This window comes from Xenopus laevis, chromosome 7S (genome assembly GCF_017654675.1).
Source record: "Xenopus laevis strain J_2021 chromosome 7S, Xenopus_laevis_v10.1, whole genome shotgun sequence".
Lineage (NCBI taxonomy): Eukaryota > Metazoa > Chordata > Amphibia > Anura > Pipidae > Xenopus > Xenopus laevis.
The window spans coordinates 61,606,346-61,628,051 of NC_054384.1; the positions used below are offsets into that span (position 1 = coordinate 61,606,346).

The following is a 21,706-nucleotide window of genomic DNA, read 5'->3' on the forward strand; positions in this document are numbered from 1 at the left end:
TTTTTGTTTTGTGTAAAAAGAATGAAAGTCAGTAAAGACCTTCCTTTTTTTTGTACCAATGCAGTTTAATGTGAGTAGGTTTTTCCTCTAATAATTATAAAGTATACTGCGACAGGCAGCCTTTGTTCCTTACTGAGTGAAGCCAGTCCAGCTCCCACAGAGGTACCTTTGAAAAGGTAGCAGAGCTGACAGGTTTCCTATAGAGAGAGTAAACTGACACATTCCTTTGGCTATAGGCTCCTTGGTGATTGAGAAAAACTTTTATCACAAACAGTCTTCATGCTGTTTTCTTGGCTCTCATTCCCAGATCTAGACTCCATGAGTCCCACAGAGACCTTGCTGCAGTGCTACATGATTTGAAAAGTGACACTTCCCTCATACCAATGTGTAAGCAGAGATGGAAGTCCCTCTTCCAAGGCACACATAGGTTGTTAGAACAGTTCAAGCTCATGTTCAAAATAATTCATAGTGTACTGTATGCAAACCCCTTAAATTAAACATTTTTAAAGACTTAGCTACCTGGCTGTTGAGTATGAGAAACACTAAATAAATCATAATCAATTGATCCTATCCAATGCAATAATAATTTGTACTGCAGAAATGCAGTAACTTCCTCTGTAGAGCAGGCGTTCCCAACCTTTTTTACCTGTGAGCCACATTTAAATGTAAAAAGAGTTGGGAAGCAACACAAGCATGGGGATGCCAAATAACTGCTGTGATTGGTTATTTGGTAGCCCCTTTGTGGAGGCTCTATCTGGCAGTAAACTGGTTTTTATGCAAACAAAACCTGCCTCTAAGCCTGGAATTCAAAAAGAAGCACCTGCTTTGAGGCCTCTGACAGCAACATCCAAGGTGTTGTTGAGCAACATGTTGCTCACGATCCACTGCTTATGGATCATTGCTGTAGAGTATGGAATCCAGTGGTATTTCAGAGAAGCAGCCTGTTCACTTCATAAAGTTACTTAATTTAATGGATATAAGCATGTTGCAAAGTTTGTCCTAGTCTAAAACCCATAGCAACCAACCATAAATAAACCTTTATAGGTTTACCCACATAATTAATAAATGGTACTCATTTTACCAGGTGCTGAAACCCATAGAATCCAAAATTTTTTTATTTTTAAACATGTCACTGCTGACTTCAAGAGACTTGTGATAAGACCTGTAGCAAGCTTTGCAACTTTTATCACATAACCCCTGTAGTGTATTTGAATAATCCAAGCAAACATTTCACTGGTGGAAAATTTTCAACCAGGTTTCGCCACGAAAAAGACTTCCATATGAGTGGAAAAAATTGCACGCCAAAAACATTTTGCCATCCATTGACTTTCATTTGGCAATTTTTTTGGCCATTTTGCAAATTGTCGGAAAACTCAGATTAACCCATCACTAGCAAACTGTTACTTTTATATAACATAAGATAAATGTTGCATAATTGTTGGTATTGTGGAAATAGCAGGAAAGAGTTTTACAATATCAAAAGCCTCTCACATAACTCTAGCACATAGTCGCTAAGACTTCTCAAACAATTACTTAATTTTTTAGGCTCATGTCACACTTCGCATTTTTTTTTAGCCAGAAAACGTCCAATACTGCCCTGCTGCCTGTCATTGTGCAAATGGGTTGACTGTATCTCAAAAATGCACACAAGCAAAAGGCACAGTGCCAGGTAGATGCCATTGCTGGTCAAGAACTCCTGTGTCTGACATTAGTCTGAGGATCCTTAAAAAGAAGTGTCTATTTAATATCACCTAAATACTTTTCTAGATTTAGCCTCCAGCTCAACAAACATGTTGCCACTTTGCCACATTTTTTACTTTTCTTTATTTGCAGTCAATACCACAAAAAATATGTAAATAAAACATATTTGACATCTAAGTCTTTGGGGAAGATTTACTAAAGGGCGAAGTGGCAATAACTAGTGAAAATTCATCATAAATCATCCGCAGGGACAACAGCAATTTACTAAGAGGCGTAGACAACAATTCTCTAGTGAAAGAGGCCGTCCCTATCGCAGTTTTGCACCCTTTCGCCAGGCGAATTTTCCTCAGGCGAACAATCTTTACCCATATCCTGTATGCTGGAAACTCATAAAAGTAGTAAAAAAACGATGGCACAATCGGGATTGTGTTAATTTGTAACCAATTTGAGGAACATGCCACATTTGTTTTAGGGTGGGCTTATGTCTAGGGCATTAGAGGATCTCTTTATTATTTATTTTGCTTCCTTGAGCATTTGTAATAATAAGTGGCCACTTTAAGCATTTTAACCCACATCTCTAATAAAGACGTCCATACGACCTATATGACCCAAGTGTAAGAGCGTTAGGTGGAATTGAACGCTACCGAAATTTCACCAGCGTTTGGCTGCTGAGACGCAATTTCGCATTTGAGTGAATTTAGTGTATTGGTAACAAATTTATGCCTAGCGTATTGGCGCTAAGTGTGGATGAGCGTTTGCTGGTCCAAATGAATTTGCCCCTTGTCTTTTAAGAAGAACCTTGTAGGAACACTAAGAAATGGCAAAAAAGAGCCTATGATGATTTAATAAATAATTTGTTGTATATATTTTTATATACATATGTTTTGCTACTGTGCCACAGACTAGAATTCTACGGAGTGAAGTTTCATCACTTAAAGAAAGGCAGAGAATGAACTGCTCAGAGGTAAAAGAAAAAAAAAGACATGCCCAGAACATAGAATGAAAATGATAAGTTACTATACCAAGCAACTAACTGGCTAACGTGCCTAGGAAGTAATCAGCGCAGCAGGAGCCCCTTTTTGATAAGGGCACAATGCAAGGGCTAACGGCTAACCCCAGGAAGGGTCACATGGTGCAGAGGTCAAAGGGAAAGAAAGGGGTTGGGAGCAACAGTTTTAAAAAAAGCAACCCAGATCCTGCCAGCTGCAATAAGCACCATTGGACTCTTAATTACACACAGAATATGGGGAGGTGGAGGCGAAGCAAGAGAAAAAAAAAGTAAAACAATTAGGATAATTGTCACATTCTTTGCATTAACTCGGGTTTGTCACCTGAAGGCTGTTAGTTCACATAGGAAACGTACATCTGAAATTATGTTAGAAAATTTTCCTACTGAAACTTTGTAGCTATAAATGACAAGTATGCAGGCTGCTCACAGCCAGTGTGTACTATATTTGCATTTCACACTCATGGGATTCTTGGTAAAAGTGCTATGAATAATAGCCAATATTGAAGGCAAATAGGGAGGAAATCATGCTTTTTATACCAAAACAATGCACTTAATCATTTCTGAAAGGTAGAGTAAGAAAAAATCAAAAGTCAAGTATACTAATTAACGTACAAATATGATAGACAGATTTCCCTCAGGAAATACAAGTGCCCAGTGATTAAACCAAATAACTCCCTGTGTCAAAGCAATACCATTGTCTATTGCCCATGGGCAGTAACCCATTGCGACCAATCAGATTGCTGCATTCATTACTGCAAGCCATTACTGGCTTTATAAAGCTAATCACTGATTGGTTCCTATAAGTAACTGACCATGGGGCAAATTTGCCCAGTGTTGATAAACGAGCCCCAGTATCTTTTTTATACCCTCTGTGACCAAATAATTTTTTCATGCGTACAAATAAGTCCACACAGTCAGCATATCCTGCAGAATTTCTTCTGGAGAAGCATCTCTAGTTAAGGGGCTATGTCACTCTACTACAGCAGCTACTCCAATGCAGAGCAATTGCATTTTTTTCAACCAGAAATCTTAAGTATTATAATGATAACTATCTATAGTGAGTTAATTTAGCAATTATTGAGATGCAGAAAGATCATCATCATAACGCAACCCAAATATTTTTACTGCACCAGCAGCTATCACCATTGTGATTTTACCCTATGGACTTTTCTCTTAGTGGAGCTGAATTTTAATCACATAATTACTAAAGAACCAGCCAGATAAATCATCATGATTGTATTTTCCCCAAAATTGCATCTGGAATGGCAAGATAAGACATTAATTTAAAGTTGTTTTGATAACACTGATTTCCCCATAGCAAGCATCACATTAGTGGATTACATGGATCGTTTTAAAAAATAAACATTTTAAATATATACATAAAAAGGTTTTGAAAGACGATCTTAAATTTTAAACGTTCCGTGAATGTGTTATTTTTCTGTATTATAAACGGAGAAAGGTACTAAAGTAAAAAAAGGCAATGGCAGTTCTCACGGGTAGGTTCTCACTCATACTTACAATATAGAAGCTCTTACTGTAACTTACTGTTTTCAGTTTGCCAAATAAAAGACTGAATTATACTTGCATATACAGTGATAATAGTTTTAACTCTGTCTCCTTTTTCCCAGCAGTTTCCTGCTCTCTGGATTTCCTCACAGTTTGGGTATCATATAACATCAATTACACATTCCTTGGCTGGGACAGTAAGCAGCATGTGGTGAGATGGATAGGCTGCATAAAGAAGTAGACCCTTGAGTATGTAGGGCATATGTTTGAAGAAAGAAGTGGAGTGATTCTGGGGTAAAACATCTGCACAGTCTATGCATCATAAAAGATGCAGAACTTCAATGGGATTATTATCTCCCCCCCCCCCAAATAGCCTTGCTTTATCATGAAAGGAAGAAGAACTGGACCTATTATCCAGAATGCTTGGGACCTGGGGTTTTCTGGATAACCGATCTTTCGATAATTTGGATCTACTAGATTAGAAAATCTTGTAAACATTAAATAAACCCAAAAGGCTGCTTTTGCTTGCAGTAAGGGTTATTTAAATCTTAGTTTGGATCTAGTACAAGGTACTGTTTATTAATAAAGATTAAAAGGAAATAATTTTTCAAAATTTCGCTTATCTGGATAAAATGGAGTGTATGGGAGATGGCCTTTCTGTAATTTTGCAACAACATATAGGGGCAGATTTATCAAGGGTCAAAGTGAATTCAAGGGAATTTTCGAAGTAAAAAAATTTTAAATATTTTTTTGGATACTTCGACCATAGAATAGGATACTACGAGTTCGAATTCGATTCAAAGTAAAATCGTTTGAATATTCGACCATTCGATAATCTAAGTACTGTCTCTTTAAAAAAACTTCGATTTCAATACTTCGCCAAATTAAACCTGCCGAAGTGCTATGTTAGCCTATGGGGACCTTCTAGAGCATTTTTCTATGTTTTTGGAAGTCAAAGCAAAATCATTCAATCGATCGCTGAAATCCTTCGAATCGTTCGATCAAGCGATTTTACTTCGACCTCAGGATACCCGAATTCGATTAAAAAAATTTCGACTTCGATATTCAGGAAATTTTGAAAACATCAATACAGTAAAGCAATTCCTGTGTTACAGCAGGGGATACACAGGCAGGTCTCATAAACTTGCACCAGACTCTAAATGGTGTTATGTTTTCCATATGCGTAACCACAGTTATTTGAGGCTCATGAAATTGAATGTGCTTTATTCTGCTCATCTACTGACCTTTTTGCTCTTTGCAGAAGGAAACCATAAGATTATGGTTTTCTAGCCGTGGCGTCATAAATCCTTTTAAAGAGGTGATGGTTATAACTCATTGTCTAGATACATTTTCAAATAGGTGCTAAATATCAACCTTCGGTGCCTAATTGCCACACCAACTAAGGATCTTAGAAATGAAACAAACCACATGATGGAGGTATCAAGAGAAAAATAGACATGCCAAAGGTGCACCATAGCAATAGAATAATTATAGTGTTTGCTACCAGTATCTAATGTGTAGCCTTCTATCTATAGATTAAATACTGGCATGGCACACTCCAGAATTGAATAGAATAGAATAGTTTTACTGCAGCAGAGTAAAGGTGGCCATACACGGAGAGATCCCTCGTTTCGCGATGTCGCCAAACGAGCGGATCTTACCCCGATATGCCCACCTTGGGCAATATTGGGCTGATCAGATTGTGGGCCCTAGGACCCAACGATCGGATCCTAACGGTGGCTTTAGGGGCGGTCGGATGGCGGGACTGCATCAACGAGCAGATGCGGCCACTATCCGACTGAATTTTTAGTCCCATCAGATCGAGAACTGGCCGACTTTCCGCCAGATCTCGATCAGGGAAGCCCGTCGGGGACTCTGTCTGTCGGCAGCTTTTATCGGCCTGTGTATGGCCACCTAACATTTGGTCATTTTTGGGTAGGGAGCACCCTTGTTAAAGAACAAAAATAGCACAAGGTGAAAATATATGCAGGAAGAATATCAAAGAATTGCAATGCAAATTATTTGACATTTTAAATATCTACAAGTAAGCTAAAATTATTGCGCAACATGTCACCATCATATAAATCAGTGGTCCCCAACCAGTAGCTCATGAGCAACATGTTGCTCTCAAACCCCTTGGATGTTGCTCCCTGTGGCCTCATAGCAGGTGCTTATTTTTGAATTTTGTGCTTGGGCAAGTTTTGGTTGTATAAAAACCAGGTGCACTGCCAAACAGAGCCTCAATGTAGGCTGATAATCCACATAGGGGCTACTAAATGGCCAATCACAGCACTTATTTGGCACCCCAAGAACATTTTTCATGCTTGTGTTGCTCCCCAACTCCTTTTACTTCTGAATGTTGCTTACGGGTTCAAAAGGTTGGGGATCCCTGATATAAATGAAGAATATTAAATAAATAAGTGGGCAAAGTACAAAGAGCCAGAGCACACGAAATATCTCTAATATATATTATACATAAATGCTCACAGTTCCTTGTAGAAAACTTCTCAAAATCTCAATTGGTTTTTCTGATAAATGTATAAACAACCATATTTTAGAGGCCAGTTGTCTCTAACAAAGCTAAATGATTTTTCAAAGTACAATAGGTTTTTAACAATTTAAAATGATACAGGCACTCAAATGTCAGATGTAATATGATTCCACATGCCATCTCCAAGCCCTGCTGTTATTTCTTTTAATAGTACCTCTACTCCTAAGAGCAGCTTTTATGGTTTGGTCCCAAAGGGTATTTTTAGGTGCTTTGTGTATACAGCTATAGAATTTTTTTGAAACTGGCACTCACAGACTAGCATTGTTTTCTCTCTACATTAGGCACACTGGTTTGAACTCATTCCTCTTGTGCTGGGACCATAATAAAATTACTTCTGCCAAGAAGGCGGATAGAAGGTTCCCCCAATTGGGTGGGTCCTGCCTTCAAAACATCGGCACATGGGGGAACAAACCATCCATGATGACAATTGACTGACCCATTTTAAAGAATAGTCCCTGTGTTTGATATCCCTATGTTTGACAGTTAGCACCAGCAAGTTACATAGTGCCTTACATGAATTTATAACAGCGTTCTTACAATTTATCAATCAAGGGTTACACAATACAAATATGATCCTGTTTACAAGAGCTTACAACCCTTTTATAATATCAGACATCTGGGGTCAAATAGCAGACCATTCAGCCGGATTTTCAAACCAATCAGCCCTACCAATTGGTGCACTGATTAAATAAGCTGTTATAATTTATCGAATTTGTAAGTGCATTACTTTTATTGAATACATTTATATCGGTTTTTTTGGGGGGGTTTTTTACAATATGGGAGCATGCCCCAATTTTTCTGTCATGATTTATCACAAACCAGCATTGACTAGCCAGAAAAATATACAGCTACCTTCAGCAAGCTATGCTTAAATACAATAACTGGGATTGTAAGATACAGTATTTATAGTTATTAAACTTTGCACGGGCAGGACACAATTGTTCTCCATCTGTCAAGAAGTACTTTATGCAGACAACTATATATAATGCTGCCTCAAGAAATGTTTTTTCGGTAGTATGTTTTGCAACTACATTCCTTCAGGGTAGAAAGTGCTGTTTAATAACAATAATACATTGATGATATTTCTGTAAAATGCTGATAACCAAATCATGTATCCAATTTTTTTAAAGGGGTACTGTTAACCAAATGTATCAATTAGGTCTCTGCTTTTATTTTCTAACTTGTAATAAACTGACCAAAAAAATTGCCTGCTGGCTGTAGTGTGATATTGGGGCAGTTTACAACCTTCGTTTGTAAATTAGTTTATTTCCTTAATGTCTTTTAAAAGGGTTGTTCACCTTCAAACAACTAGTTGGTTTCAGATAGATCACTAGAAATAATGACTTTTTCCAATGACTTTCTATTTTCTATGTGTGACGGTTTTTCTAATATTGAAGTGTAAAGTGTCATTTCCCTCCTTCTGAAGCAGCTCTGGGAGGGGGGGTCGCCGATCCTGTAAACTGTTATAAATGGATACATTTAGTTGATACATTTCTTATCTTTGTCCCTGTTGAGCAGAATCTCTGGGTTTCATTACAGGAAGCTGTTAGAATTGATACAATAGTTGCTAATACTCCAGAGATGCAGCTGAGAAATGTATCAACAAAATGTTGCAAAATTGTAACAGTTCAGAGCCTGCACCTAAATTACTGAACTGCCAGACTGAAACACCAGAGACACGAATATTCACCTTTAAACTTAGATTTTGGAAAAAACTTAAAAAATAAATAATGGAAAGCAATTGAAAAAAGTCTTTATTTCTGGGAACAATCTAAAAACAATTGAATTGCAAAAAGTGTTTGGAAGGTGAACAACCCCTTTAAGCTAGTGGTGCACAAAGTATTTTCTCCGCTGGTTTATCTATGCCGCAAGAGAAAAGGCTAATCTGCTCCCATCCACTTCGTCTTGTGAACGTATTGACGGGCACTGCATTGACCCAACAGTGCAAACACGGGATGGATTATAGCATGGAAATGCTAAAGTATGCATTTTTTTCACCAAAATATGCTTTGTATGCACATTGAGGGACCATTACCATGCCTGTCAGCGAACACACAATATGGGGAGGAAAGGATCAGATCAAAGACTAGTCATACTGCACAGATAATCTAGAAGCGTGTTCAGCACAATTCCTATTCACCCATAACCCACAAAGTATAGTGACAGTGACTATATATAGTGAATAAAGTACCCCCTCTTGTAAAATATAAGGATATTATAAGTTACCGAGGAGTTTCATGACCATATAAAAACGTGAGGCCGAAGGCCGAGTGTTTTTATACAGGTCATGGAACTCTGAGGTAACTTCTAATATCGTTATATTTTACAACTGGGGGTACTTTATTTATTATAATACACAAATTTCTGTGAGTCATGTGACAAAAATGACATCAGAACTCACCGTTTATAACTGATGACATCAGAACTCACCGTTTATAAGGATATAATTTATAAGATATTCATGGCTTGTGTGTATTATATGATATTCTATGTATATAGAATAGAGTGCCAGAACTATGGAAAGGAATATGGCAACCTTTTTTTTCAAAATGAGAAGAATTTTCTGCCATCTTCATGCATGGATGGTCCTTAGTGTGTAATTTGGTTGATGAAATTTCAATACAATTGATGGAATGGAAAACACAGGCACAGACAGTGCATGTGCTGCTTTTAGGTGTTTATATGTTTATTTTAAAGAAAACATGACTTTTAGTGTTGTAATTTGATTATCTAACATATATTGCAGCAGGTTTAAAAACCTATTGCAGCACTACAAATAATCTAATTTCAATACTATCTGTTACCATTATTACATACCTCCCAAATTTTTTGAAATAAAAAGAGGGACATAAATAATTGCCGTGAGGAGTGAGGTGAAAAGTGTGTGACCAGGCCCATTTTTGTGGCCACACCCCCTAATCACCATGTTCATTCTACAAAATTTGGCAGGTTATGAAAGTTTGAACACATTTCTGTGGTTTTTATGTTATTACAGTTTTGCTAATGAAGGTGAATTGTACTTAAAGCTGCAAGTCACAGTTTCCCCAGTTTGTAGTGCTACACAGTTTGTAGTGCTGCAAAGACCTGCTTATCTTAAAAGAGAATTCAACCCTAATGTTAAAAAAAAAACCCTACCCCCCTACCCTACATAAAACCCCCTCCCGCCTCCCCCTGAGCAAATGCCTCTAACATTTTACTTAGCCCTCGGTGCAGATTCAGGCATCGGAGTTCACGGGCGACATCTTCTTCTATTCAGAAATCCGCTGAATGAGACTGGTGTGGCGGCGCATGCGCAGTTGGAGCAATTTACTGTTTCGCGACAACTGCACATGCACTGAAACTCACAAAAATTTACGAACCGCCGGTCTCATTCCAAAGATTACCGAAGTGGCTAAAGATGGCGCCTGTGAACTTCGATGCCTGAATCTGCACCGAGGGGTAAGTAAAGCGTTAGGGGCATTTGCCCAGGGGGAGGAGGGAGGGGGGTCTATGTAGGGTAGGTTTTTTTTTTAACTTTAGGGTTTAGTTCTTCTTTAAATTTTTACAATTGTTTTTTTGCTTATCTGAAATTGTTACAAAAGTATCTAACTGCACCTTCCATTCTCTGCCAAAAGCCAATTAATTTTTAGAAACATTGTACCGTTTTCTGACTGTTCAGTGCAGGAGATCAAAGAGAAAGTCAGGACATTTCAGTTACAATCCGGGACTGCGGGTTAAGCTGTCAAAATAGGGACTGTCTCGCAAAAAACTGGACAGTTGGGAGGTATGTTATTATGCTCATAAGAATATTGCTAGACTAACAAAAATCATTGTCTGCTCAGTAGTCTATGTGATGATTCCAGCTCCCCTAGGAAATCTATCCTAAATTAAGCAGCAAGAGCAATTAAGCCTGCCAAAGGTACTCCTAGGAGTTGCTCCAGTAAACAACTGTGCAAGGCCTTCAAATTTCTATTTAGGGTAAGGTCACACTTGGAGAATCGAGGAGAATTAGTCAACTATTAGTCAAACCGTTAACTATTTGCCTCTTCTTTGGGGCGACTAATCTCCCCGAACAGTTTCTCCCTGTCTTCCGCCTGCAATAATTAAAAAACGCCTGCGGCATGGCACTCGCGGCGCTTCGTTTTCCAAAGTCGCGCAACATTTCCTCGTGAGGCGTGCGGCTTATCATATGTACCAACAACGGTGATTCGTTTTCCGAAGTCGCGGAACGTTTCCTCGTGAGGCATACGTCTTATCATACGTACCAACAAAAGTATACGCAACAGCATGCAACTGGAAAACCATTTACAAAAGGAAGGATATGAAGCATTTCTACGTTTAGATTTTTTTAGACACATTAAAAAAAAGAGAAATAAAAATTTTATGCAGACTGAAAAAGGCATTTGTGTTTCAAACTCCTAAAAAAAAGGCACAATTTACTACTGTCCAATTTTTCAGGGCAAATGAATAACAGATGATGAGCCTTACGGGAAGGAGGGAGAATGGAAAGCACAATGTTTGCTTATGTACACACATGAAAAACACTTCACTGTATTTCACATAAACAAAGCAAGGCTTCCCAATCCGCAGCTACCAGAAGTGAAGTACTGAAAGCAATATTAAATATACACTATATAAATCACTGTTTCTGATCGTTTACTTTTGCAAGACAAATGTTTACTTTATAGTCAGTCTGACAGTTTTCTTGTTTGTATATTGACACCTCCTGACAAGCTTTACAACTTGGCTGTTACGGCTAATATTTTACCAATCTGGGCAGTAGAAATTATACTCGATAAAAGTGGTTTAACAATAAAATATAACAGATATAGGGAAGCCAGTATTTTTTTCACAGTAAATGGTAGAAACCCCACATAGCCTTGACAGTGTTGGAACCAAAATCTTAATTTCCATGTTACACTACATATAATTGCCAACTAAATGGATCAGGTTTGGGGTAAATTTCCTGAATCCTTTTAGATTAACTTTTGGCATGATTTACACAATGGTATTCTAAGACATTTCATAACTGGTCTTCATTCGTGTTTTTGTAGCTTTTGAATAATTTATCTTCAACAGCTCTCCACTTTGGCATTTCAGTAGTTACCTGGTTGCTAGGGTTTAATTTACCCTAGCTGTCAGGCAGTAGTTTTAATAAGAGACTGGAAAATAAATAGAAGACCTGAAAAGTAAGATGAGTAATATAATTTAATAATAATAAAACTGCAGTCTTACAGGGCAATTAATTTTTTTGGCTGCTAGTGTCAATGATTAATATTTGAAAGCACAGCATAGTAAATTTGCCTAAATCAGGGGTGCCATATCAGCATCCTCCAGTATAGTATATCCAGTATATTCCCTAGTAAATTTCCATGTTTTCATCTCTATTTTCCTTTAAGCTTGGGTGACCAAAATATGCAGACATTTAACTCCCAGCATGCCCTTGCCTCTTTACTCAGTGGCAAATGCTGCTGGGAACTGCTGTCCAGCAAAATCCGTGGAACCAAGGTGAGCTTTCATCAGACAACTACAAAGGGAAAATAAATGCTAATAAGCTAAAATACTGAATCTTTTTTGTGAATTCTGTGAATTTTATTTAGGTATTGTCACACACTGCAAACTGAGCAGGTTGTTCTAAAACTATCCCAAAAAAGATTAACAGATTAGAATTGGCTGGAGGAGTCACTTTTCACTGCAGCTCTAATGTATTCTGCTTGAAAGGACTGCACCTGAATAACATCTGAGCAAGCTGAGAGCGTGCTTGGGTTTTGTTACTCACAGACACAAACATGCTGCCGACAGTTGTCCCAACACGTTCAATTAGGAATAAAGGAAAGGGAGAGAGGTCCTTGAAAAGTCGACTTGCTCTTGCATTGAATTTCACATGATAACAGCTTTACACTTCAGCAGGCTCCACTTCCTGGTCCTCAGTGACATTTAAATGAAACTACTAAATAGGTTTTGCTGCCTCATATAATATTAGATGTATATCACCACACTGATATCTTTGAATACAGTAGAGATAACCATGTTTGGCCACTGTCTGAAAGGTGTTTGTATGTTCTCCATGTATCTGTGTAGGTGCTCTGGGTACCCCGGTTTCCTCCCAGACAAAAGAAACGTAAAAAAGATTTATGTGCACAAAAATGCAGCAATTGTGTCTGGTGGGAAAACATCAGCTGTTAGCAGATGGAGCTGAGCTTAAAATGAAAGTGATTTGAAGAAGAGAGTGGCTGTTTTTGGTAGGGATGCAGCGAATCCACTATTTTGGATTCGGCCGAACCCCCGAATCCTTCTTGAAAGATTCGGCCGAATACCGAACCGAATTTGCATATACAAATTAGGGGTGGGAAGGGGAAAACATTTTTTACTTCCTTGTTTTGTGACAAAAAGTTATGTGATTTCCCTCCCCGCCTCTAATTTGCATACGCAAATTAGGATTCAGTTCAGCCAGGCAGAAGGATTCGGCCGAATCCGAATCCTGCTGAAAAAGGCCGAATCCTGGATTCGGTGCAGCCCTAGTTTTGGGCCCTTATCATGTGTGCCATAGCCATAATAAGCAGAACAAAGAGTTCTGGTTGTAATTCAGGCATATGACAGTGTTTTCTTTGAACAAACTGATTTTACAAAGGGATTAAGATTAAAGATGGCCATACAGGGGATGACTTCTGACTTGGCCCCTCTCTATTATGTTAGCAGCTTATTAGCCTACGTCTGGTGTCAAAACAATGGGCACCCTTATTGATCCTCTTGACTACAGGATATTTTTTAGGAAGTCTGGATAACTTTGTTTGGTAAACATCAATTTCAGACAAATTATGTCCAGCAAAAAAGATTAGTCTACTAAGAAAACAGTTGAAAAGAAGCACTACAATTTACATAAAGTGTCTTGAGCTAGACAAGTAGTAACTCTTTTAGGTGATGGTGATCTGAAAATACACTGTGGGTAAAACATTTGATTCACGTACTGCAATTGTGTGAAAATGCATTTTTCACCAGCTTTGTCAGGTTGCGGGAAGTCCCATAAGCGACAACGTACCCCGTATGTCACAGTAACACCAACAAATCAAAGTGTTTTTAAGTCATGAAAATATAATATAGTGTTGCCCTACACTCATAAAACTGATTTGTTTGCTTTGGACACTCTACTGTAGTTTGTATAAAGAATCTGCTGTGTAGCCATGGAGGCAGCCATTCAAGGCACAGGTTATATAGCAAATAACACATGCACTTATCAGAATACCATTATATTTCATTAAATAACTTATCTGTTATCTGCTGTGTTACTTGTGCCTTTTCTCCTTTATCAGCATGAATGGCTGCCCCCATGACTACAGAGCAGCTCTTATATATAAATGATAGTACTCTTTCTTGAGCAAACACATATGTTTTACCAGTGCAGAGCAACAGTATATTATATTTGAATTACTTTAAAAGACTTTCATTTTTGCTGTTACAGTTCCTTTAAAGGAATTGTTCAGTTTAAAAATGAAAACTGGGAAAACGATAGACTGTGCAAAATAAAAATGTTTTCGATATACTCTGTAGTTAGTTAGCCAAAAATGTAACCTATAAAGGCTGGAGTGACTGGATGTCTAACATAATAGCCAGAACACTACTTCCTGTTTTACTTCCTGTCTCTTGATTTCCACTGATTGGTTACCAGGCAGTAAGAGTACTCTCGCCAAGTAGAACTACAGGTAATAACAAACTCACTTGGTTAGAACACACAACAGTTAATAACAAACTAACTTGGTTAGAACACACTGGCAGCTTTAGATGTGGCACCAAGAGATTAATTGCCTGCAGATATATGACAGTAGGTGATACTTTCTACTCTCACACTACCAATAGAAGTTTTAAGGTGAAACTATTTATTAATTATAACAATAAAATAATTTTACTGAACTCTACTTCCTGGGGGAAGATTGCCTTTGTTTGAGTGCCTGCTCTACAAATTCCTGGTAGTAACCAATCAGTGACTTGAGAGGAGCTACATGGGTCATAACTGTTTGCTTCTGAATCTGAGCTAAATTCTGAGGATCATTTGCAAACTCACTGAACAGTTATGTCCTGTGTGGCCCCCCTTATAGTTGCTGACTAAAGGTGGCCATACATGGAGAGATCCGCTCATTTGGCGATGTCACCAAACGAGCGGATCTCTCCCCGATATGCCCACCTTGAGGTGGGCAATATCGGGCTGATCCCATCGTGGGCCCTAGGGCCCAACGATCGGATCCTAACGAATGGTAACGGGCGGTCGGATCGCGGGACCGCATCAATGAACAGATGCGGCCGCGATCCTACGGGATTTTTAGTCCCATCCGATCGAGATCTGCCCGACTTTCGACCAGATCTTGATCGGGGAAGCCCGTCGGGGGGCCCCATACACAGGCCAATAAGCTGCTCAGTCTGTCGGCAGCTTTTATTGGCCCGTGTATGGCCACCTTAACTCAGAGTTAGAGAGTTGAAAAGCAGGAAGTAGTGTTCTGTTCGACATCCGGTCACTCCGGTCACAAGCCTTTATACTTTACATTTTTTCCTAATTAACCATTTATCCAGTGTTTCTTTAAGGGCTGAACCCCATGGCGCGATGAGGACCGATTGGTCGCATGGCTATGACAGTCATGCAACATGTAGAATATAATGGGGCTAATCGAGAAATCACAGGTACAAACTACATGTATCCGGCTGTCGGATGAAGACGCAGCATGCGGTGTTCACACCCGTCAGTCAGATACATGTAGTTTGTACCTGCAATTTCTCAATCAGTCCCATTATGTTCTGCACGTTCAACACGTCGCATGCATGTCATCGCCGTGCGACAAGTCGGTCCTCATTGTGCCGTGGAGTTCAGCCCTAAGGCATAATCACAGCAGGAATATTGCATTTGCAATTGTTATTTCTTGAGCTAAGCAGGGCAGGTTAGATATTTAGATTACCACTACACCGATTATTCCTCTAAATAATAGAATTCTGCCAATCTGTAAAGCAAAACAGTCATAACAAAGGGTGTATGGTGAAAGATTTCTTATACTGTACTTAGCTCCTGTAAAGTTTCATCAAATGCACCCACAATACTGAAAATGTCTTCATGGGATTTAAAATACATATATGTTGCCAGAATATGTGTATTCAGCTAACTTTTATTAAAACCAGAGTCAACCCTTCCGCTTTATTTAAAGGTATATAATTAATAAATGATCTCCAAGAACACATACAAACATTTATGACACCAAAATATCATAAAATGTTACCCAACATTTAATAAAATGTTCTAATATATCACAAGGGATAATAGGAAATTGCATTAAATATTGAATTCTCCACAGACACTGATATGCATGAAAACAATACGTTCAGCACTGTGCAAGGGTCTAACTACCATTGCTATGCTAATCACAGTGAAGGTCTTAATGTGCGTCATGCACTTGTAACTGTGAGAAATCTTGGCTCTACAGGACTGAAAAACACAATTGTATATTTGGTATATTATAAGGAAAACTTTAACAGGGCAGCTGTCAGTTTATATAAGTACAAACAACTACTTTCGACTACTTTATATTTTTTTTAATGGGAGAAACAAGCAATAAAGTGCCAAAACATCTTAATGTGGAATCAGCAACTGAACAGAAGAACTATGCTTGAAACAGGTGTTATTACCTTCTATACAACCTATATTGACATCACACACGTCTAGTGCAGCAGGGACGATACCTTTTATTGCATTGCATAGTACTTGCCGCACTGCAAAGCAACTCTATAAACAGAGGTATTAACAAATACACCACTTTTCTGTTGGCAGTAATCTGTGACACTAACCATCCGCACGTATGAACCAAGGTAGGTCTTCCCTTTCTTCTTAAGCAAACATAAATTTGACAACCCAATTACTATTGAAAGTAATATTTGCCAATGTAGAATGGTCATTGGGTGTATTTTGTCTAGTATAATAATAAAGAAATGAATAATAAAAAAAAATATTATATAAGCAACATAATAAGCTAAATAAATAGGCATACGTATATTTTTGCACCTTTGAGTGACTATGAAATATACTATTTTAAGCATGACAACCCTGACTCTCAAAGGAAGGACACAGCTTCATCTATGCAGTCAACAGTTGTTACTTTCCTTTTAAAAACCTGCCCAAGCTTAGCCCTGGTAAGAAGTAGAACTACAGTTTATGTTCTGGGGACACAAACAGCAGATGCAGGGGGTGATGTTTGTTAATTTTAAACCTTATTTGGTACAAAGAAAAAGGTTAAGCATGGGATGTTTTTGAGCTGAAATAACACAGGCATCTGACATTCCCAAGATCTGGACATGAATTGAAAAATATGAAAGCCTACTTTATACATTTGTATCATACTGCCACTATGTTAGTGTCTTCCTGGTTTCATTGGAAGAAGCTCCCCTGCATGTTTTCACCAAAATCTGCTCAGAAATTATAGAATATCTTCTGTGGGGTTTTTAAGCTCAGAGGTTCATCTCCAGTTGTTGATAAAGTACAGTGCACTGTGTGTTCTAACAGCTGTTTATTGTTGAAGATTGCTGTGAGTTGTAGTTTGTAGTTGTTAGTTGTAGCTGCAGGGGAATATGCCACAAATCGTAACCCCTGAACACACAGAAGCCTGTTCTGTTAAAAAATGTGAAATAGATTGCTGGGCTGCGACAGCCTAATGGAGCATTTCTAAGCATCACAATCAGTCCTTTCTACATACTTCTCCCTCCCGTCCAGCCCAAACCATGTAGGTGTTTAAGTGCTGAAAAAGTACTTTATGGGCAATTAACTGTCACAGACCAGGCAAAAGTCAAGTTTCAAAGTATGCAGTAGTTTTACTTGTCAAGGTTCAAATGAGGACTATAATAAAGATTCCCCACTTCGACCAGGAAAGTTTTGCATACAGTGTATATGCAGGCATAATATATCACATTCAACAAAGGCTGTAGGGAAGCATGCTTCAACTAAAAACAGCCTGGGCAACAGCAGGATCCCAAGAGGGGCAAGGGCTGAATTGCAAATGTGTTATGCATTTTTCTTTTTGCATTTGTCTGCCAGTGCCCTGCAGAGATACAGTCTAGACCTGAAAGACTTCAAACAACACATGACTGGCTAGTGGGAGGGAAGAAGCTATGTCCTTGTTGTGGTTTACTGGGATCCCTTGGGACTTTGAGATACAATGGTCATTGATATTGATGAACTAAGGTATGCCCACAGCCAAGGATAAATGTTATTGTAACCCCAACACATATGGGCAAATATTGGCAAAGTTACAGATTTGAAATACTTATTTAAAATAACAGTAACTTATTTGTTGCATGAAAACAATGTAAGAAGCTGGAGATTTCAACCAGTGGAACATTTTATTCCTTGGACGAATTCATTAGCGCTGCCGGAATAAATGTAATATCACGTGTGACCATTTATTCTGCACTATTATAATCAGTGTAATCAACAGCCATTCTTAGAATTAGCCTTTAATCTGTAAATGTTCATATTAAGTAATAGCAATCTGAACAGATATTCTTCCCAAAAGGGACATCACTAGACTCCTTAAATAATGACTTCAATGGAAATGGACTGGTTTTGGGGTCCCTGGACATGACGTTTTTGTGTGCCTTTGTCTCAGAATGACTTGTAATGGTGCAATCATGAGGAGGTGCCAGAGGGAAGATTCCATCAGCAGCAGGAGGCAGGGGAGGTAAATAGAGTGCAGGGCACAGGCTTGGCTGCACAGGGGAGTACAGAGGTAGCAGCCATTGTTGCCCCTGTCAATGAACTTACCTGAGATACGGGCACTCTCTGCCCATGGGACCCGCAGCAAACCCCCGCGTACATCCCTCGGTTACAGCACAAGAGGGAATTGTCAGTCACTAAATCCAACTGCAGGGAGAAGCTTCAGGCTTCCATCTCATCAGAAACATCCAAAGGAACACAGGGAAAGGGCACTCGGGACGGAACTCCTCTAGCTGCAAGTCCAACAGGTGCCCCGTGCGTCTCTACTGTTCCCCCATCACCCGGCGGCTGTAAGACGGGTCCCTGCTGTATCAGACACACCGAGGTGACCCCTGTACACACAGCAGCGTCTTCCCCCCCAAGGTCCCTCCGTCCTTCACTTCCCTCCACCGTGTGTCGGGCCGGGTCGCCTTTAAGTTCCCCTTTACTCCCCTTCTGCAGCGTTTTCTTGTCGGTGATCTCCTTTCTGCACACTCCAATCCCAAGCACGATTACTGCACTTAGATTCCCCTCCCGGATGTTTTTCAGCTCTCACCTCGGATCCAAGGTACAAACTCCGATCCCAGACCCCTAGCCGGTTCCACGTGTCCCCCGGTAAAAGTGCTCCCTTCCTTCTGTCTCCCCTCAGCCGTGAATGTTCCCAGCTCCCGGGAAGAGAGGCGCGGGCAGTGCGAGCCCAGAAGGTGTCTGAGGAGGGGGAGGGAGAGAACACGGGGAGGAGGAATGAATGAGGGCTGGACCTGTGGGTAAGAAAGACCCTCACACAGGACACCAGTTTGGCGTAACGTCCTCCCCTTCGCACAAGACCCCTTCAATAAGAGAGCACAGCTTGCTAGCGAAATGGCCAAGCAAAGCCCTGTGTGCTGCACTTCCCAGTCCCCTCCCATCTCTTCCAGGCCTCCTCCCCCTATCCAGTCCCTCCCCGTTGTTCCGCATTCCTCGTAGGTAAAGGGTCGCCCTGGATTGACCTTAAGCTTTGCAACATGACAGCTCCAGGCACAAGTGACATTATTCTCAGGAATTCCAAGATCACCATCAGTAGCAGAAGAATACCTAGCCTCCAGCGTTGTCTCACCACTCAATTTTACACCTTCTGCCTGAATAACCCTCCGCGTTCCCGCACACACTGGGGCTCATTTATCGACACTGGGCACCATTGCCAATGGGCAGTGACCCATGACAACCAATCAGATTGCTGCATTCATTGTTCTATTTGCATCTGGTTGCAAAAAGCTAATCACTGATTGGTTGCTATAGGTAACTGCCCGTGTGCGAATTTGCCCAGTGTTGATAAATGAGCCCAGGGGCAATTCTGTCCATTTTGCTGCATGAAGCAGTCTTCATTTTGCCGCCCCCAACCCCTCCCCATGCCACTCACCTTTCATCACCGGAGGGGGTCGTGGGGCGGTCCACATTGCGCCGGAGGGCGTCGTGGGTGGTCCAGTTGATAGTCCCGAGAGGGCAATTGCGCTCTCTGCACTAGAAGAGTTGAATTTCCAGGTTGAAAAATGGAAATTCGGCTCTTAGTTACCAGGAGCAGCATTTATGTCGTCCCTGGCAACCAGGGGGCGCTGCCGTCTGATGCGAGTGTCTCAACTCGCTTCATTGGTGGAGTGCCCCTGAATGAGCCCCATAAGTGTTACACCTACACCCTGCTTTCTCCACACGGACTTTCCCCCCTTTTTCTGACAAACGCAGGGACATATCCCATAGATCAGTGATGCCAAAAAATACATATACTGTATATAATCTTTATACCCCATCACAATCCCAGTGTATAACCTTCCATAAGACAGAGTAAATGTGAAGGCACCAGCCAGGGCCGGAACTAGGGGTAGGCAGAAGAGGCAGCTGCCTAGGGCGCAATGATTGTGGGGCGCTGGGCAGCTACCTCTTCTGCCTACCCCTAGACCGAACCCACCTGGAAATCTGTTCGCAGTAAGCGCCGCACGCTGAAGTGAACGTGAATGCCTTTACTGCGCATGCGCGCCGGGACCTCCTTTGATGCGCATGCACGCCGGGAACGTGCTTACTGCGCATGCACAAGTGACGGGAGAAAGGAAGGGGCGAGCAGGCTGGCTGGGCTGCCTAGGGCGCCCGGCCTGTTTGGCCCGCCTCTGGCACCAGCCCTGTGTTGTGTGGAATAAATAATAATGGAAGTCATTAAAACACTAGCAATGGCCAGTCAGGGGATGCTGGGATACTTCATTTACTGAAAAATAACCAGTTACCATTTTATATGGACAATATATCACATAGAATTGCATACATTCCTATTAAGTTTTTAGTTATTTAGCTTTTTTTCTAGCACCTTGTTTGGAATTTCAGCAGATATCTGATTGACAGGCTCCAGTTTACCCAGAGTCTGTGATCAGGGGCGATCCGTGGGCTGCTGCCGCCTGAGGTTTAGCCTCAGAGCAGTTCAAAAGGTGCTGCATTGCGTGATCTGCATACTGCGCTTTCTTTAAAAATGGGAAATCCGGCTCTTAAATTTACAGGAGGCGGCTTTTTGCCCCTTGTAACTGGCCATTCACTGCCGCCTGAGGCAAGGTACTCATCTTGACTCATGGCAGGAACGGCCCTCTCTTTGATCCTCCAAAAATCACATTGAATTTTAACTTGCAAGTTGGAAAGAGGTAAATGAGAGAAGGAAAGCATCCAAAAACTATTAACAAATAAGAAACATAGGCCAACTGAAAAGCAGCTCTTAACATATTAAAGGTTAACTTAAATGTGAACTTCAAGTTTAAAGAACAAAAGTCAAATCATGAGAAAAAGTTTACTCTAAAAATTGCAGTAATATTATACAATGAGCATAATGCTGTAACAGGAATTAACTAAAAAAGAATTTGAATCAGTATGGTAATAAAGCTTGTTAATGTATGAGGCCTGAGGTAAGCATTCTCAGTTGTATTATCCAAATCAGAACACCATGTATTATACAGTGTGGTTTGTCCGTGAACTAATTTATCTTTTAATGGGGTGGTTCACCTTTCAATTAACTTTTAGAATGCTGTATACATTCATATCCTAATATTATTTGCAATTGTTTTTTCGTTTTTGCAATTTTTAAAATGTTTAGCTTAAAAGTTCAGCAACTAGTTGGTTGCCAGGATGCAATTTACCATAGCAACCAGGCAGTCGTTTGATATAGAGACTGAAATATCAATAGGAGGTGGCTTGAAAAGAAAAATTAGTAATAAAAAAACAAAAAAAACAT

At 40.0% G+C, this 21,706-nt stretch overlaps 1 protein-coding gene across 4 annotated transcripts in view; it reads right to left on the reverse strand.

Annotated features, from left to right (window-relative positions):
- The window catches only part of cdon.S (cell adhesion associated, oncogene regulated S homeolog), a 132,264-nt gene that overhangs the window by 35,058 nt on the left and 75,500 nt on the right, over nt 1-21,706 (reverse strand). For 2 of the 4 annotated variants that reach the window (XM_018227730.2, XM_018227729.2), the window contains exon 1: nt 18,535-19,552. The exons of 1 other annotated variant lie outside the window; for it this stretch is intronic. The gene's annotated coding sequence lies outside the window, so the exon portion shown is untranslated. Of the gene's footprint in view, nt 1-18,534; nt 19,554-21,706 lie in introns of those variants that run through there. One more of the 4 variants, XM_041571312.1, reaches the window with a different exon arrangement.